The following is a 17,267-nucleotide window of genomic DNA, read 5'->3' on the forward strand; positions in this document are numbered from 1 at the left end:
AGGGTGGGAATATATATATATTTTCTGAGGTTTTCGCAGGTGTTTGTATATAGGTCTTTGGTTGTTCGGGTTTTCTCCCGCGTAAAATTGGAAGTGTCTTGGCGACGTTTCGACAAAGTCTCATTCGTCATCTTCAGGCTGGTGTTTTCAACTCCTCGAAGCATGAAGCTGAAAACACCAGCCTGAAGATGACGAATGGGACTTTGTCGAAACGTCGCCAAGACACTTCCAATTTTACGCGGGAGAAAACCCGAACAACCAAAGATATATATATATATATATATATATATATATATATATACATATATATATATATATACATACATACACACACACACACACACACACACACACACACACACACATACATGTATACATACATACATACATACATACATAGTATCTTCCAGCCTTATGAGTAGCAGAAGTATAAATAAGAACTGTGTTCTCCACTGCAAGAGCTTCCCCTGTGTTTTAATTTTTATTGTTTAGTGCAGGCTGCCTGAGATGATTTAATAATGCTGCCATTTTCAAAGGCCTGTTGTCAACTGGCAAAACTTTTGCAGTGGGATAATGTCACCCTAGCCCAGGGGTCAGCAACTTTAAACACTCAAAGAGTCACTTGGACCCGTTTCCCAGAGGAAAAAAAAACAGTGGGAGCCGCAAAACTTGCATGCGCGTGCAAGGGGAGGGGAGCTTGATTGAAGAGTTTAATTAAAAAGAAATAAGGCTGCTGTGCATGAGTTCTCTCTCTCTCCCTCTCTTTGTCTCCCTCCCTCCCTCTCTCCCCCCTCTCTCCCTCTCTCCGATCTTCTGCTCACAAGCTGACACACATTCTTATTAGGCTGGCTCTTTCCTGCCCTTGGTCTGCCAGTCCTCTTCCCCCACTCAGTGAGGGTGAGAGTGAGAGTGAGTGAGAGAGAGAAGGGAAACACAAGAGTCTCTCTCTCTCTCTCTCTCTCTCTCTCTCTCTCTCTCTCCAAATGACGGAGGAGGCTGGGAGTGGCAGGAGAAGGCTCAAAGAGCCTAATGCGGCTCCGGAGCCGCGGGTTGCCGACTCATGCCTTAGCCAAACAGGGGAAACAATGTTTGCCTCTAAAGCTGTACACATTGCTGCCCATCAGAGAAAGCAACTTGCACTTTGCCAACTTGCAGAAAACAATCACTGCCCATAACTAATCTGAGAGTTTGTTAAACATGCACATAGATGGGTATGCACAGGGTTTAGTGTACATCCAAGACCTGGAGATAAACATTCAAGTTTTGCACATGAAATGAGACCTAGGGAAACCAGTATTTGCTACGTGCATTTCTGGACTCACGAAGCTTAATTGGTGCCTCCAGTGAATGGGGGGGAGGGGGGAAGGAAATGACTATACAACTACTGAGGCTATTGTTTCACTGATTAGCAATTACCACTCCTCATTTAGTTTGAGTGCATCTATGTTATGTCAACTCTGCAACTTTATCTCCTAGATGGTATTCATGTAAAGATTTCCCTGAAGCTTCTCAGGAAAAATAATACTTGAAAAGCTCTGATGGGCAAATTGTTTGACTGCTGTCCTGCAACCTGATTCTCTCATCTCTTGCCCAACCTAGAATTCCTGAAGGTTTTCTTGCAGGTTAATTAAATCTACCTGTCTGGAATTTAAAACTGGTTTTAATTGCCCTCTCTTGGGTAGTAAACATTTTATTCTCTTGTTTCTTTATACCCTTTTAATTATGTGAAAGCTGTCAGTATGTAACCTACTAAGTCTTTCTTCTTGGAGCAAAATAGATTTGCTTTAACAAACTCATGTTATCTTTATCATGCAGAATTAAAAAGCCCTGGAGACAGATGAAAGCAGAGGTATATTTTATTTTTTTCTTAAAATGTCAATATAATGGTATTTGGCAGCAGCCAGTCTGAAAACTAAGATCAGGAGGAATTCAGAATCCTCTATGTTAACTTTATTGGCATGCAGGCCCATTCTTTCTCAAATCAATATGTAAGTAGCTCTCTCCATCAACAAAGCCTTCAGAAGTGGGCCCAACTGGCTGAGACAGACCTTCACCAGAAATCAACCCACAGTTTGCATCATAAATCTCTTAAAAACATTTTTTTTTTAGTTATGAGACCGAGGACCCAATATTACCTTTTACACAAGAGGTTGGAACCCAACATTTCTGCAGCTACATCCAATCAAATCTTTATTCGATCATAGAACAGCGTATCTGCAGCTACACAGGTAGCTATCAAACTGGTGTCTATTTGGTAGAAAAAACATAAACCTAGTTCTTGAATCTATATATCCAGACACTGTGCCATCTCTGATGAAATATTCTGGGCCAGTTTGGACAGGTGAATATGTTTATTTATTTATTGTTATTAAACAAATGCATATGACCACCCAACTCACACACAGAGGCCCAGAACCGGTTGTCCTCTATTCCTGCCAAGCTTCTTATGCAAGCTCATAATCAAGAGTCTCACACATTCGAAGTATACAGGTTTTGTTGCAATGGGCGGTGCGTTAGGTTGCAGAGTTTTGGACCTGTATTCCATGACCTTCCTTTATCAATAAGAAGGTTACAATGGGGCTTCTCTGGTCCCTTTGATCCCCCCCTTTATTCTTCACTTTCTTCCTTCTTCATCTCCTAATGCAGGGGTCTTCAAACCTGGTCCTTTTATGACTTGTGGACTTCAACTCCCAGAATTCCTCAACCAGGCATGCTGCCTGTCTGAGGAATTCTGGGAGTTGAAGTCCACAAATCATAAAAGGGCCAAGTTTGAAGACCCCTGATGTAGAAGATACAAATCACTGATACCACAAAAATGCCCATCTGATATGTTTCTGCAATATCTTGGAAATATTCGTTTTCATTCTTTAATGTTTTGCTATTTGCTTGTTTCAACTTGTTCCCAACTCAAGAGCATACTGGATTTTACATTATCAAGTTTGTTCTTCATTAAACCAACGGGGAAATACTGGAACACCATTGCATTTTATCCTGCAATATTGTTCACATTTTATATTCTCCTACCCAACTACAGGTAGTCCTCGACATACAACCACAACTGAGCCCAAAATTTCTGTTGCTAAGTCAGACAATTGTTAAGTGAGTTTTATCCCATTTTGTGACCTTTCTTGCCACAGTTGTTAAGTGAATCACTGCTGTTGTGATTAACACGGTTGTTAACTAAATCTGATTCCCCCACTAACTTCACTTCTCAGAAGGTCACAAAAGGTGATCACATGACCACAGGATACTGCAACCATCATAAATATGAGTTAATTGTGTGTGTGTGTGTGTGTGTGTGTGTGTGTCAGAGGGGAGGGAATATTTCCTTGCTCTTTTTGTTTTCTGTCCTAATTCTTCTTTTGAAATGAGATACATGATGCAATGAGAAAATTACTAAAATACTCTGGGGAAATGTAGTAAAGGTACTTATATCTATATGAAATCTGCAGCTGTACAAGTTTAATATTCCCCTTGAAATGTCACTTCAGAATTTTTTCATATTATCTGAAGATGTGAAGTTTTTCTCAATTACATCTGTTGGAAAATGGAAAGGCTTTTCTGAAACAGAGCTGACTATCTGACTTCATAATCAAAATATTTCTTAGGTAATAAAAGAGCATATTACGATGAACGTCAAAGTCATTGAGTTCTCACACAAAGGTAGTGATTTTAGCTTTAAACATCAGGATTTGAAACCCACACCTTGCCCGCTCCCACAGCTTGATGCAAACTCTTGATAAGATCTAAGACATTTCATCTACGAAGGTAGTAATTCACCATTGATTTAGCTTAAGTTAACTTATTTACTCAAGGGAAGCAGCCTGTTGAGATACCTCACAGTAAATTTAAAACTCTGAAAAACAAAGTTTAGGTAGCTTAATTTTTAACAACAGTATTCTGCGGGCAAATTAAAAAACAGATTTTAACCTGCCTAGGAATTCCTAAACCGTTTGCTGACACAGAAATCTAAGTTCTCAGACCAGACCTAAATTCACTGTGAATATTCAAAGCCCTCAATTTAGACATAACATCCGTATAAACTAACACTGAGAAGGATAAAGGTGCTGTGTATAGAGCAGGGGTAGGCAACCTTAGCTCTTTTATGACTCGTGAACTTCAACTCCCAGAATTCCTGAGCCAGCCATGCTGAGGGGAAAGGGAGAGGTTTCCAAGCTGAGCCATGCTGGCCCAGGAATTCTGGGAGTTGAAGTCCACGAGTCATGAGTCATAAAAGAGCCAAGGCTGCCTACCCCTGGTATAGGGGAAAGGAAGGTGATTTAGTAAAACAATTAATATTACACAAAATGAGACCACTACATCTGTTTATCCACAAGGGATACAAAACTGCTACTTTCAGTTAGATTTAAACTGGAAAGCAGATAACAACATAATAGTAACCAGATGGAAGACAGCACCACCACCCCACACCTGCCGCTTATGAAAGGCTTCTATTATCAAGTTTGAGCGTTGAAATAGTAAGCTTTCATTTAGACAGCTCAGGAAGCCAATAGCAAAATGATGTTGTACATATTTGATCCTACAGGTGATAACAGCAGCAAGAATTATATTTGCACAATATTGGAAGAACGAAGAACTACTACCAGAAGAAGAAATAATCAAAAAAATATTAGAAATGGACAGACTTACTTTAAGGTTGAAAGAAAAGGAAGAAACAGAATATTTTCAAACTTGGGACCTATTTTATCAATGGTTACAGAAAAGATTTAGGGATTAGGAATTTAATTTGTATTAGTGAATAAGATACTCAGACAACATGTTTTTGTTGAATAATTATTACTGAACTCTGTTTAAATAATAATAATAATAATAATTAAAAAAAACTTTTAAAAAATGGTATCTTCAAAAGACGAAACAAAAATGTGACTGACACCAAAGACCATATGCATACAGATATCTCATAATGGTTAATAACTTATAAAAGTTACAAGTTAAAGAACACTTCAGATCTGCAGTTCTCTCAGCATTTGCAGCATTACTTTATATCCCAGTAGTAATACAAAGTATAAAAATTGTTACCACCAACCAATTTTTAACACTTGGGTCTATCTACATATACATGGGAACCCATTAGCTTACTAATTCCTTTTGATTTCTGTGCAGAGGATGCAATCATTTAGAAATCATTAAGATTATGGAAGTGATTGTCTCGAAGTACACAGATTTAGGACAGTTTTAATACGTCAGACGTTCTGCATGTTTAAGAATTCCCAGCTAGTTATAAAGTTAAACCTGTCAGCCAATTTGCATGATGTTCTTGAAATTGTATTTTAAATATTTAACAATATATTCAGCAGGAAAATGAGAGAGGTCTATCAACATCAATACCTATGCATAGGGAAGTATTTGAATAAGCGAAATATTTTAAAATGTACATCTCAAAAACTACAATTGCTTGTCTCTTAAGGAAACCTAATATATACTGAAAGAAACATTACAATTTCTGAGGATATTATGGAGGATTATGGTTTCCAGTTCTTTTTAATCCATCAAAATATTTTCAAAGTAAGTGGGATAAATTCTTTCTGCAACATTTAGGCTGTATTCTCATGATCCACTAAACACTATAAGGAGGCTAATAAAATGCAACTGCCATGTTCACATAACATGCTACGCCCAAATAAATAAAATACAGTAGGCTTATACACAAGCCAGGAAGCCACAGCACAGATGAAACATGGTGAAATAGATTGGTTCCAGATCAGAAAACAAAGGATTTATTCAACATATATGCTGAATATACATTAATGGAGGCTGAATTGGAAAATGATGACTGTGGCTTTAAAAATGTAGGAAGAAACATACAAAACCTGCTCTATGCAAATCACAGGATTATGAAAGTTGAAAATGCAAATAATCTGCAATCTATATTAATAAAAGTCATGAGACACAGTGAAAACAGTGGGAATAAGATTAAATATAACGAAGATAAAGCTCATGAGCACAGGAACAACAACGTCTTAAAATTGAAAATGAAAACACTAAAGTGGTGGATAGCTTCTGCCTTTTAGGATCAGCCAGAACAAGCAGTCAAGAAATACATTGCAAACTAACACTCAATAGAGAGGCAATGAAGATCTTGGAAAAGATATTCAGAAATTGTGATGTGTCTACAGATCTTGCAGACAATAATTTTCTCTATGACCTTCCGTGGAGAAGCAGGATGAGAAGATTATTTATGCTTCTGAACTTTGGTGTTGAAGAAGACTGTGAAGAATAGTGTAGATAGCCAGAAAAACAAATAAATGGACGATCAAACAAATCAACCCTGAATTCTCATTGGAAGCACACATTATCTCAAGTTAATCACAGGTTTTACAATCGGCACTTAGCAGAAGAGCATATGGCAAATATTCTAGTGATCCATTTGTCCTTCCAGAATTCTTAGTATCCTCATCTGCTAGTAAACAAAGCAACAGCATTCCTAGTTTTTATTATGGTTTATAATTTTTGCTTTGGTGTTCAGCAAGCTAGTGGAGTAGAAAACATTTCCATTTATATTCCTAACAAGATTTTTTTTGGGTCACGAGGAGGGGGGCTGGCACACACATGGTCGGATTTCAGCAGAGACAATGGGATGATAAGCTTGTAAAAGAGAACACATCGCTTATACAAATCATTTCACTGAAAGAGCGTGAAGTAATTCCTTTGCTCTACGTAGAACACAATGAACGAAAGCATAAGTGACTCCAATTTAAATGACAACAGGAGGGACATAAACTATCTCCATAAACCACAGGATGATTTCCAAATTTTTAAGCAATGCTTAAAATAATAATTTTAAATGTACTCAGAACAAATATAATTACTTAGATTTTTTTTAGCTATTTTCCTACTGACTTCCATCAAAATTAGATTAGGACCGCTCCCACCCTGTTGGTTTTCTGTAAGCTGCTTAAGACCTGGCTTTTCCGGCAGGCCTGGGGTTTATAAAATCTGACCCCTGGATGACTGTTATTGTACTGTTTGTTTTGTCATGTTTTATGGTGTTTTTATTGTTAGCCGCCCAGAGTTCTGAGGGAGTGGGGCGGTTTATAAATTTTAAAAATAAATAAATAAATGCAAGGACAGCTATCCATTTTGGGGGGGGGAGGAAGAAGGAGGAGACAATAAAATCTCTAAACAAAAGAATTCAGAAATGTTGAGAACTTGTGAAAAAAAAATAGCTTTGTGGACCATGTTATGAGTCTGTTTTCTCACGTATAAAATCACAAATTATATGGCTATGATAATTATAGATTTTATTAGTTAAAACCAATGTTAGTTCTTTCCCTTTTTTTATACCTGAGAAAGTCATGGTTTCAGAACTGTTATTGTCTGTCTCACAGGCTAAGAAACACTGAAGAAATAAAATATATTACAGACAATATAATGCAATCAATCCGTGTGAAATAAAAGCAGACTAACTTTCCAGATTCCATGTAGGAAAATGAAATGCATTGTTATATCCCTTTAATAGACGCTGGATAGAAATAAGTTTGTAAATTGGAGGTAAAAGTTCCCCCTGTCAGGTCCTGTCTGGCTCTAGGGCAGTGTTTCTCAACCTTGACAATTTTAAGGCATGTGGACTTCAACTCCCAGAATTCCACAGCCACCATTGCTGGCTGTGGAATTCTGGGAGTTGAAGTCCACATGCCTTAAAATTGTCAAGGTTGAGAAACACTGCTCCAGGGCGCAGTGCTCATCTCTGTTTCTTAGCCAAAGGAGCCAGCATTGTCCAAACATGCTTCTATGGTCATGTGGCCAACATGGCTATACACCAAAGGCACATGAAATGCTGTTACCTTACTACCAAAGTGGTATCTATTTATCTACTTGCATTTGCAAGCTGACAAACTGCTGGAGCAAGCCCATTGCACGGCTCTTGGGGTCTTGAACCCGGGCTGTCAGCTTTAGCTGACAAGCTCAATGTATTTAACCATTGAGCCACCGCACCCCTTCCAGTTTGTAAATGACTTGAAAATATTTATATTAATTCGTCCTACATCAATAACAGCATGTTAGTCACAGGCCCCATATTCTCAACTTAAGTGAAAATCTATACCACTTTATTTACATATGAGAAAGTGTTTTTTTTTTTTTTTTAATTGTAGTCACATATTAGGGGGGAAAAGCACTTTCAATGATTATCCTCTAACTCTGGAGTTAGTTGCCTCCTGGGGTTCCACAAATTGTTTCTTTTCAAGATATATTTCAAGGGTAATACAAGGTCACTTTAATCGGACAATCATTTACAGCCCTGAGGCTAAGAAAGGATGTGTGTGTACCGTACATTTTATAACCAAAAGCTTGTTAAGTGAAGAGTTGTTACACACAGAGTATTGTGGAAAGTTAAGAATGCTAATTGACAAGCACTTGCCTGCTCAAAAAATGAGCTCTCTAATTTAAGTGATGCAGAAGCCAGCAAGTGGTAGTATATTTAACTCTGCATTCATGTTTGGAGTAATCTACTACAATGATTATGGTTTCTCCCCTGCCAGATAAGTATTTTTTTCAAACATTTTTTTCCTATACAGCAGTGTTTCCTAAACTTGACAATTTTAAGGCATGAGGACTTCAACTCCCAGAGTTCCACAGCCAGCGTTGCTGGCTGTGGAATTCTGGGAGTTGAAGTCCTCATGCCTTAAAATTGTCAAGTTTGGGAAACACTGCTATACAGCAAGGGTGTCAAACTGCAGGCCTGCAGGCCAGTTTCATCATACCAAAGCCACGCCCACCTCATTGCCGGGAATGCAAAAAGAGTCACGATATGTTGCAACACGTCACATGACATGGCGAGTTTCACACCTGTGCTATACAGATTTGTAAAACAGGTGCTCGTGGGGGAAAAAAACCTAAGTCACTGTATTCTGCAAGACATCACCTAACATCTTGTAGCTAATTCACACACTGATACAGATTTTAACATACGAGAAACAGATCCATTTAATCAAGTAGTGCTTTTTTTCATTCCTAAAAGAATGAAATAGAAATGTGATAAAAATTTAATGCTTTTGTGAGAGTCCACGCGGCGTAGATCAGTGAATTTCAAAATGTCAACCCAATATTCCTAAGCTTTTATTATTTTCAAATATTTTCAATTATTTTGGACGTTACTTTAAACTGAAACTGACTGAATTTTACGTTCCAGCAACATCTCCATAATTTTTATTAAGATATTTAACAGGCCATTCTTTTTCGGCTTTTCCCTCAGCCCTGAGCTAAGAATTATGACTGTCAGCAACCATTTTTTTCTCCTGCATATATTATTTTATCTTATTTTCTTCACTCTATATAATAATAATAATAATAATAGTAATAATAATAATAATAATAATAATAATAATAATAATAATAATAATAAAGTTGGAAGGGACCTTGGAGGTCATCTAGTCCAACCCCCTGCTCAGGCAGGAAAACCTATACCATTTCAGACAAATAGCTGTCCAGTCTCTTCTTAAAAATTTCCATGTTGGAGCATTCACCGCTTCTGGAGGCAGGAAGTTCCACTGGTTAATTGTTCTAACTGTCAGGAAGTTTCTCCTTAGTTCTAGGTTGCTTCTCTCCTTGATTAGTTTCCATCCATTGCTTCTTGTCCTGCCTTCAGGCGCTTTGGAGAATAGCTTGACTCCCTCTTCTTTGGGGCAGCCCCTGAGATATTGGAAGACTGCTATCATGTCCCCCCTCGTCCTTCGCTTCATTACACTAGACATACCCAATTCCAGCAGCCGTTCCTTATATGTTTTAGCCTCCAGTCCCCTAATCATCTCTGTTGCTCTTCTCTGTACTCTTTCTAGAGTCTCAACATCTTTTTTTACATCGTGTTGACCAAAACTGGATGCAGTATTTCAAGTGTGGCCTTACCAAGGCATTGTAAAGGTCCCTTCCAGCTCTATTCTATTCTGATGCTTAATAAGTTGTGGCTCCTTCATTGTAATTTATTCTCAAACCTAAGAAAGTTATTTGTGATTGCTTGTACAGATTGTCTCCTGGAAATGTATTGGGGGCAACCACTGATAATGTCTGCTCCTAGGTAGCCACCTACTCTGTCATAGCATGGGATGGTACCTAGAGGAAGTCCTCTGAAGATAATCTTAGGGCTAGTATGAGTATGACTATACAGGAAGAGGTCAGCTTTTATGGTTTCAAGTTGTGAAAGACTTACAGGAGAACTTCGGCACCTTCAACTGGGAATATAAATAAACTGGGAATCAGCAAAGTTCAAAAATAACCACAAGGAAGCGTTCATCTCACCCAGTTCCATAGTGGTTTGCACTAATTGAAATTTCTGGACTGTCTTCAAGGGGAGCCTCATACATAACATACTACACTGCAATAATTACCAGGATACTGATTACTATTGCAAGTCTATCTCTAATTAACCTAGGATTATGGTAGATGCTCTGCTCCATAGAGGCCCCTAATCCCTCTAGCATCAATAGATCTACAAGCATTCTCAAAGCTGAGTCTTTATCTTAGAATGAGGTTGAATCTCATTTTTCTGTGCAGAGACTTTATCCATCATCAGCACTTCTGTCTTCTCTGGACTGAACTTCAATTAGCCTGCCCTGATCTAGTTCATTATATGGCCAGGCATAGTTTCAGAAATTTCAGTGCCTCACCGTAATAGGGTGAAAGAAAATGACAACAGAGGGACGTTAGCACGGATAAGATTATGCCCTAGGAACAGTGGGCCACACAGCATGCCTGAATTTCACAGTTCATCTGGACCAGAGAATAAACACCATAGGGGACAGGCACATCCCTACACTTGGCTATTTCAAATTATCCGTTTGTCAGAGAAAACTAAATAAAAGTTGCATTTTAGAAAGAATTTAGGGAACATTCTATTGTTCGTTTTTATGGAATCTTTCAGCTGAAGTCATAGCATTAGGTTTGTTTCAAATTTACAATATCTAATCAGGTTTGCAAGCTAAGTGCAGAATACTACAGTACTGAGACTTTGCCAGCTTAAATGAAATACAGGCTCTTAGTCCCCTGGCAAAACTTTGAAAATAACAATACATTAACTCAACAATTATTTCCCCCACAGATGAAAGAGAAAGAAATTTCTGTATTGTTTGTATCAATAATGTAAGTAATACAATCACAATATTCTGTTTCCTTTTGGGTATCTGAAGTATCTTAGCTCTGCTACGGTTTAATATTTCACATATGCATGAATCCCTACATCTGTACAAATATAACTAGAACATGTATACTATTTATTTACCAAACTGAGACCCAGGACAGTAAATTGATTATGTGCCATCAAGTTGGCATCAACTTTTAGTAACTACATAACCCTTCCCATCTTAATCTGCCCCTTCAGGTTTCCCAAGGCATCAGGTTTCTCAGTTTCATACTCTTCTTAAGAGAGCTAGGCCTTAACGTAATATTTGCAAAATAAGATCATTATAGTTTGATTATTTGCGCCTTGTATGTTGACGCTAGGCAGATTTGCTCAATTATTCGTTTTTTTATTTTCTTAGCTAGGGATGATGTTCTCTGGTGTCTTCACCAATACCAAAATTCTAAAGTGTCAATACAAACATGCATTAAGAAATGCAAAAGTCAACATCTGTTTGTAAAGATTCTCAAAGAAAAGGTCTTCTTGGCAAAAATATCCTTAAAATACTATACTGATGAAGGTAATTTACAATGTCTGAAGGTTTGGTCATTCTTTTCCATTTCTTTTATAATACCCATTATCATTTTTTAATTTTTTTAAAAGAATGCATTTATATCCCACCTTCATTTTTTTACAAATAACTCAAGGCAGCAAACAAACACAATACTCCTTCGTTCTCCTATTTTCCACACAACAACAACCTTGTGAGGTGGATTGCACTCACAGAGTGACTGGCCTAAAATCACCCAGCTGGCTTTCATGGCTAAAGCAAGACTTGAACTCATGATCTCTTGGTGATTGGCCCAAAGTCACCCAGCTGATTTTCATGGCTAAGGCAGGACTTGAACTCATGGCTTCCTGCTTTCTATCTCGGTGCCTTAACACTAGACCAATCTGGCCAAACTACATTTAAAAAACAAAGCCAAAAACTGAATACTGATATATTTTTTGTTGGAATTTTTTCTTGCTCTGAATTCCAAATTATGAGTAACTTGCATGTAACGTTTCAAATTAATTTCATCGAACCATATGTTGCATTACTCATTTTTCCTTTACCACTTGACTAAGTCGTACACATATGCCCACTGATCACATACATAATACGCCTACAAAAAATCTAAAACAGTCACTTTAGGAAAAAATATACTACCATTTTAAATCTTCTCTTTTAGGGTCACACATGGTTTTCTTTTTGATACTGAAAATCTAAATCTATTCCTAGAACAAGACTGTAAAAATCCCAACACCTTTCAAATACTGCCCACGATATGTATTTTTTAATTTTGACAGGGCAAATTATTATTTCCCTAGAATATAAATATACTGACTATAAATACTTTTTATTAAATGTATATTAAATCAAGCTGTTTTTCTTTGAGCTCTGAATATTGTTTGGAATACAGACTCTACCATTCTATTCAATGGTAGCGCAATGATTTTAGACAAAAAAAAAACCTGCATGCCCAAGCTACAAATCTCCAATATGTTATTTTGTTTAGCCAGCAGTAAATGTTTTTTACATCACCCTAATACATATTCAAAAATTACAAGAAACAGTTCTGGATTTCAACACTTCCTTTAAGCTTCTTTCAGATCTAAGATAAATCTCTTAAACATTTCCTCGTTTGTTGAAGCTTCTTCTTTATTTCTAGTTAAGATATCTATCGTTGTCTTTAATAAACCATCCTTTTCAAAGTATTCATAATTTACCAAATGTTTCTGATCATCCTTACTTATTATTTTGCAAGTTTATGTGAAAAGGAAAGTATGTGTGGTTGAGAACTCTGACTTATGTCAGCAGTTTTTGTATCAAAACCATCCTGGTTTTTTTTTTTACACTCCCACACCAGACAAGGGGGCGTCAATGTCAGCAGAGGAAGTACCAAGAATTTTTGGCAGTTAACCACCTTGAAAACAGTACCAGTGGTTTCTCAACTAAAAAAAAAACAAAACAAAACAGGGCAGTCCAAACTCACATGATCGTTGAAAAGACTTATTTCTCAACAGTAGAATAAATTGCATGAAAATTAATCAGAACTGGGCAACGGTCACTTCATCTACTGATATTTGAAGCACACAATCCTTGAGCAAGGAAGCTATGTCTTTGCGGATCTTTTTCTGACTTGTCCTTCCCCATCTTAATATCTTCTTCACATGGCCGCCATCCCTTATCCACTGGACTTAATGAAAAATGATGGTATGATTTATAACAGTGTTTCTCAACCTTGACCATTTTAAGGCATGTGGACTTCAACTCCCAGAATTCCACTGGCTGTGGAATTCTGGGAGTTGAAGTCCACATGCCTTAAAATGGTCAAGGTTGAGAAACACTGATTTATAATCTGAAGACTCTGGAAGAGAGCAGGCAGAAAGGGCTGGTTTGAGCTTCCCTTCCATAGGAAAGAGTTAAAGCTTAACACAGATTCCCCTTCAACCATAATCCAATTCATAAATAACAACTCTTAAACACAGCTTTGTCTACATAGGGGACAAAAAGGGACACTTTAATCTTTAGGGACTAGACAAGCTTAGTAACAACATTATAGCTTGCATCCCAGGATTCAGGAATACCTCTGAACCACCTTTTATGAACAGCAAAGCTCCTGGAATCTTAAAAAAAAAAAAAAAAACCCGAATAGAAAAGTCTTTACAACTCCAGTCTAAAGTCTAGGGTTTGTCAATAAAAGGTGTACAGTCCCAGTGACAACTGGGACTAGCAACTCAGTTGTTCAGCAAAGCGGTTGCTAAGTAAACCATGACTATTATGATCTTATTCAGCTTTCTTTTGCTTTATTGACTTGCAAAGGCTGTAAACATAAGGAGTGGTCCCAAAGTTACTTTTTCATTAACATTGTATATTGTGAACAAGAATTACCTGTAATTTCAGCTATGTGGACTAAAGAGCACAGAAAGAGATGTTATGAAAGCAAACGTAAAATATCCATTTTGATTCAGTTTGAACTAAATAAAAGTTGAATCATTTTGAGCTTTGGTATGTGCACAGATTATGTTTGGTTTCTCATGCCTGTTTTTCATGCAATTCATTTTTTTTTATTTTATCATGCAGAGAACCTTCAGACTAAAATCTGAATCGTTACTTTAGTTCTAATTGTAAACTCTAGCTGCTCTTGGAATTAACAAGTAGCTAGAAAAGTTCCATTTTTCTCTCTCTCTCTCAGCTAAGCACCATTTATAGCAGAGGTGTTTCAATCCAACTTATTTTTCTTTGCACTGCTGTGATCACACCGAGATTCATTCAAATTCAATCTTGGTATATCAGCATGTAGCTACACTTAGCTGACCTCAGCTGATCTTAAAAAATATAACAACAACAATAAAGTTGGAAGGGACCTTGGAGGTCATCTAGTCCAACCCCTGCTCAGGCAGGAAACCCTATATACCATTTCAGACAAATGGCTGTCCAGTCTCTTCTTAAAAACTTCCAGTGTTGGAGCATTCACCGCTTTTGGAGGCAGGTTGTTCCACTGGTTAATTGTGCTAACTGTCAGGAAGTTTCTCCTTAGTTCTAGGTTGCTTCTCTCTTTAGTTAATTTCCACCCGTTGCTTCTTGTCCTGCCTTCAGGCGCTTTGGAGAATAGCTTGACTCCCTCTTCTTTGTGGCAGCCCCTGAGATATTGGAACACTGCTATCATGTCCCCCCTCGTCCTCCTCTTCATGGGAGACTACAAGCTACTACAGACATTTCTAGTAGCATCCAGCAAATAGTAGCTTCTAGGAGCATTGTTCTTGCTCTAAGGCAGTGGTTCTCAACCTATGGGTCGCGACCCCATTTGGGGTCGATCGCCCATTTTTCGGGGGTCGCCAAAGGCGGCGATCCGCCATTTTTTGCGGTGCCGTGCACGCGTGCCGCACATGGGGGCGGCACCGTGCACGCGTGCTGCGCATGGGGCGGCGCCGTGCATGGGGGAGCACCACGCATGCACATCGCGCATGGGGGCGGCGCCGTGCACACGCGCCGCATGTGGGGGGCGGCGCGCATGCGCATTGCGCATGGGGCGGCACTGCGCATGCGCGCCGCGCATGGGGGGCACCCCCATGCGCGCAGCCCAGCGCATGCGCAGAACGTTTGTGTGACGGGGGTCGCCGTCACACAAACGTTGAGAAGCACTGCTCTAAGGTCATATGTAACAGAAATTAAAAATAATAATGAAACTACGATGTTCAGGCAAATCATGGAAAAAAGCCACAAAGTTCTTTCTAATACATAGTACCTTTGTCTTTATTAGAAAACTAAGGTGCACTAAGCTAAAGCAACAATCTATTCATATAATTCCTGGATAAACAAATACCATGAAAGTCCCTAGACTTACTACACAGATTCATCATAAGAACTCAGATGATACGTTTCTAGAAAATTCATCTATTTATCTCATGGGTTTTTTTAAAAAATCATCCTATTCTTCTCTTAAGTGATGTTATATATAATAATTTAACAATGTGGATACAGACCAGCACAAGAACTCTTGTTACTACAATAGCGTCTCTCTTTCAGGGGTGTCAAACTGCTGGCCCACGGGCCAGTTTCATCATACTGAAGCTGTGTGCACCCCATTGCCGGCAATGCAAAAAGAGTTGCGATACGTTGCAACACATCACATGACGTGGCGAGTTTGACCCCCGTGCTCTATCTCATCTATCTCCTTCTGGTATCACATCTTTCCCATTTTAACTAAGCTACTGCTAAAGCTGTATTAGATTGATACAGAACTGCCAGGAGCTGCAACAGGAACAGAGGCAGGACTCTTTGACTGAATTTATCATTCTCAGCATCAGTCTCTGGTTATGCTGATTTAAGACCCCTGGGAATTGTGTTTCAGAAACATCTGGAGGGCTACAGACTATCAAGAATAAATAATGCCTTGTGTTCAGTTTTCATTTTTCGTCAAGCAGGCATTAAACTGTTTAATGGAAATAATTAAGATAAAATGGAATTAAAATGGTTTAAATAATTATGACATCGACAATATTTTAGAAGTTTTGAGAAATATAAAGTCTGCATAAGTATAATGCCAAGATCGAAAGAAAAACCTTTTAATATATCCCAAGAAATGTAAGAAATGTCTCCAAACAGCTGCAGAGTGAACATCAGTGCTTTTAGGAAAAAGACCCCATATATCACCAATGAGCATTTTCAACTGTTTTAAAGGACAAAGACTACACAAAAAAATTGCAATTCTAAATTCCTCACACAAAATAAATCCAAGAATGGCAAAGAATTGTTCTGTTCTGAAACCAAGTTAATATTGCAGTATAAAATTCACCTCATCAACTATGAATTCAAGCCACAGTTGAATCCTCCTTGCCATAGTATCATTTGTTGAATTAGGGGCTTATTTGCTATAGGAATTGCAACAAGTTGAATAAGATGTAGGAAAAAAAACCCCTGTATTTATCCTTATTGTAACACATGCTGACACCCTGCATGGTAAAACAAAATTCAAAATATTACAAGTGATGTTTACATGAAAATAAAACAAAAACAATTTTGGCATGGAAAGATTTTATATTTTATATGTCCAACAGCTCTGGCAATAGAATTAAAAGCTGTTTCACAGGAAGGGATCTTCATTCTAAGAAGTGATATGTTTCTTCATTTCAGGAAACAGGGTCTGTTTATAAGGAACAGGGACAAGGAACAGTTTATCAAGGAGTGCATGCAAAAGATTCAAATTGATTGCTAAATTGGTTCAATTAGAAGTATACCTTCAAGTTTCATATACTGTGGGCTATTTTGTTTATATAATTATCTCTAAGCATTTTTGAAGTTATTTTATATAAATATATTGGAATTTCTAGAGACAGGCTATCAGAACTGTCAGCCAAAAGGATGCTACAACTATCAATCAAAAAAAAATTTTAGGAAATCAGTCTAACAGTAGGCACATACTTTTTAAAAAGTAGGGTTGGGGATTAACCCTCACTGGAAACAGTAAAACATTTAAACAAGAGCCTCTGATATAACTGCAGTAAAAAGTATGCATTTGGTGAGTAAGAGACAATTAAAGATCTTTCAAACTGTCTTCAGATTATACTATTGTATCAATTCTATATATTTATTAATAATGGATGCCACATACTGTCATTGTTTCTCTCCCCCCCTCCCTTTGAACAATGG

The 17,267-nt window shown here is 37.8% G+C and overlaps 1 protein-coding gene across 23 annotated transcripts in view; it reads right to left on the reverse strand.

The window, feature by feature from the left end:
* Positions 1-17,267, reverse strand: part of PLEKHA5 (pleckstrin homology domain containing A5) — a 210,271-nt gene that overhangs the window by 104,158 nt on the left and 88,846 nt on the right. The window lies entirely within an intron of this gene.

Source organism: Crotalus tigris, unplaced genomic scaffold (assembly GCF_016545835.1).
Source record: "Crotalus tigris isolate CLP2741 ecotype Arizona unplaced genomic scaffold, ASM1654583v1 scf7180000024469.1203045, whole genome shotgun sequence".
Taxonomy (NCBI): Eukaryota; Metazoa; Chordata; class Lepidosauria; order Squamata; family Viperidae; genus Crotalus; species Crotalus tigris.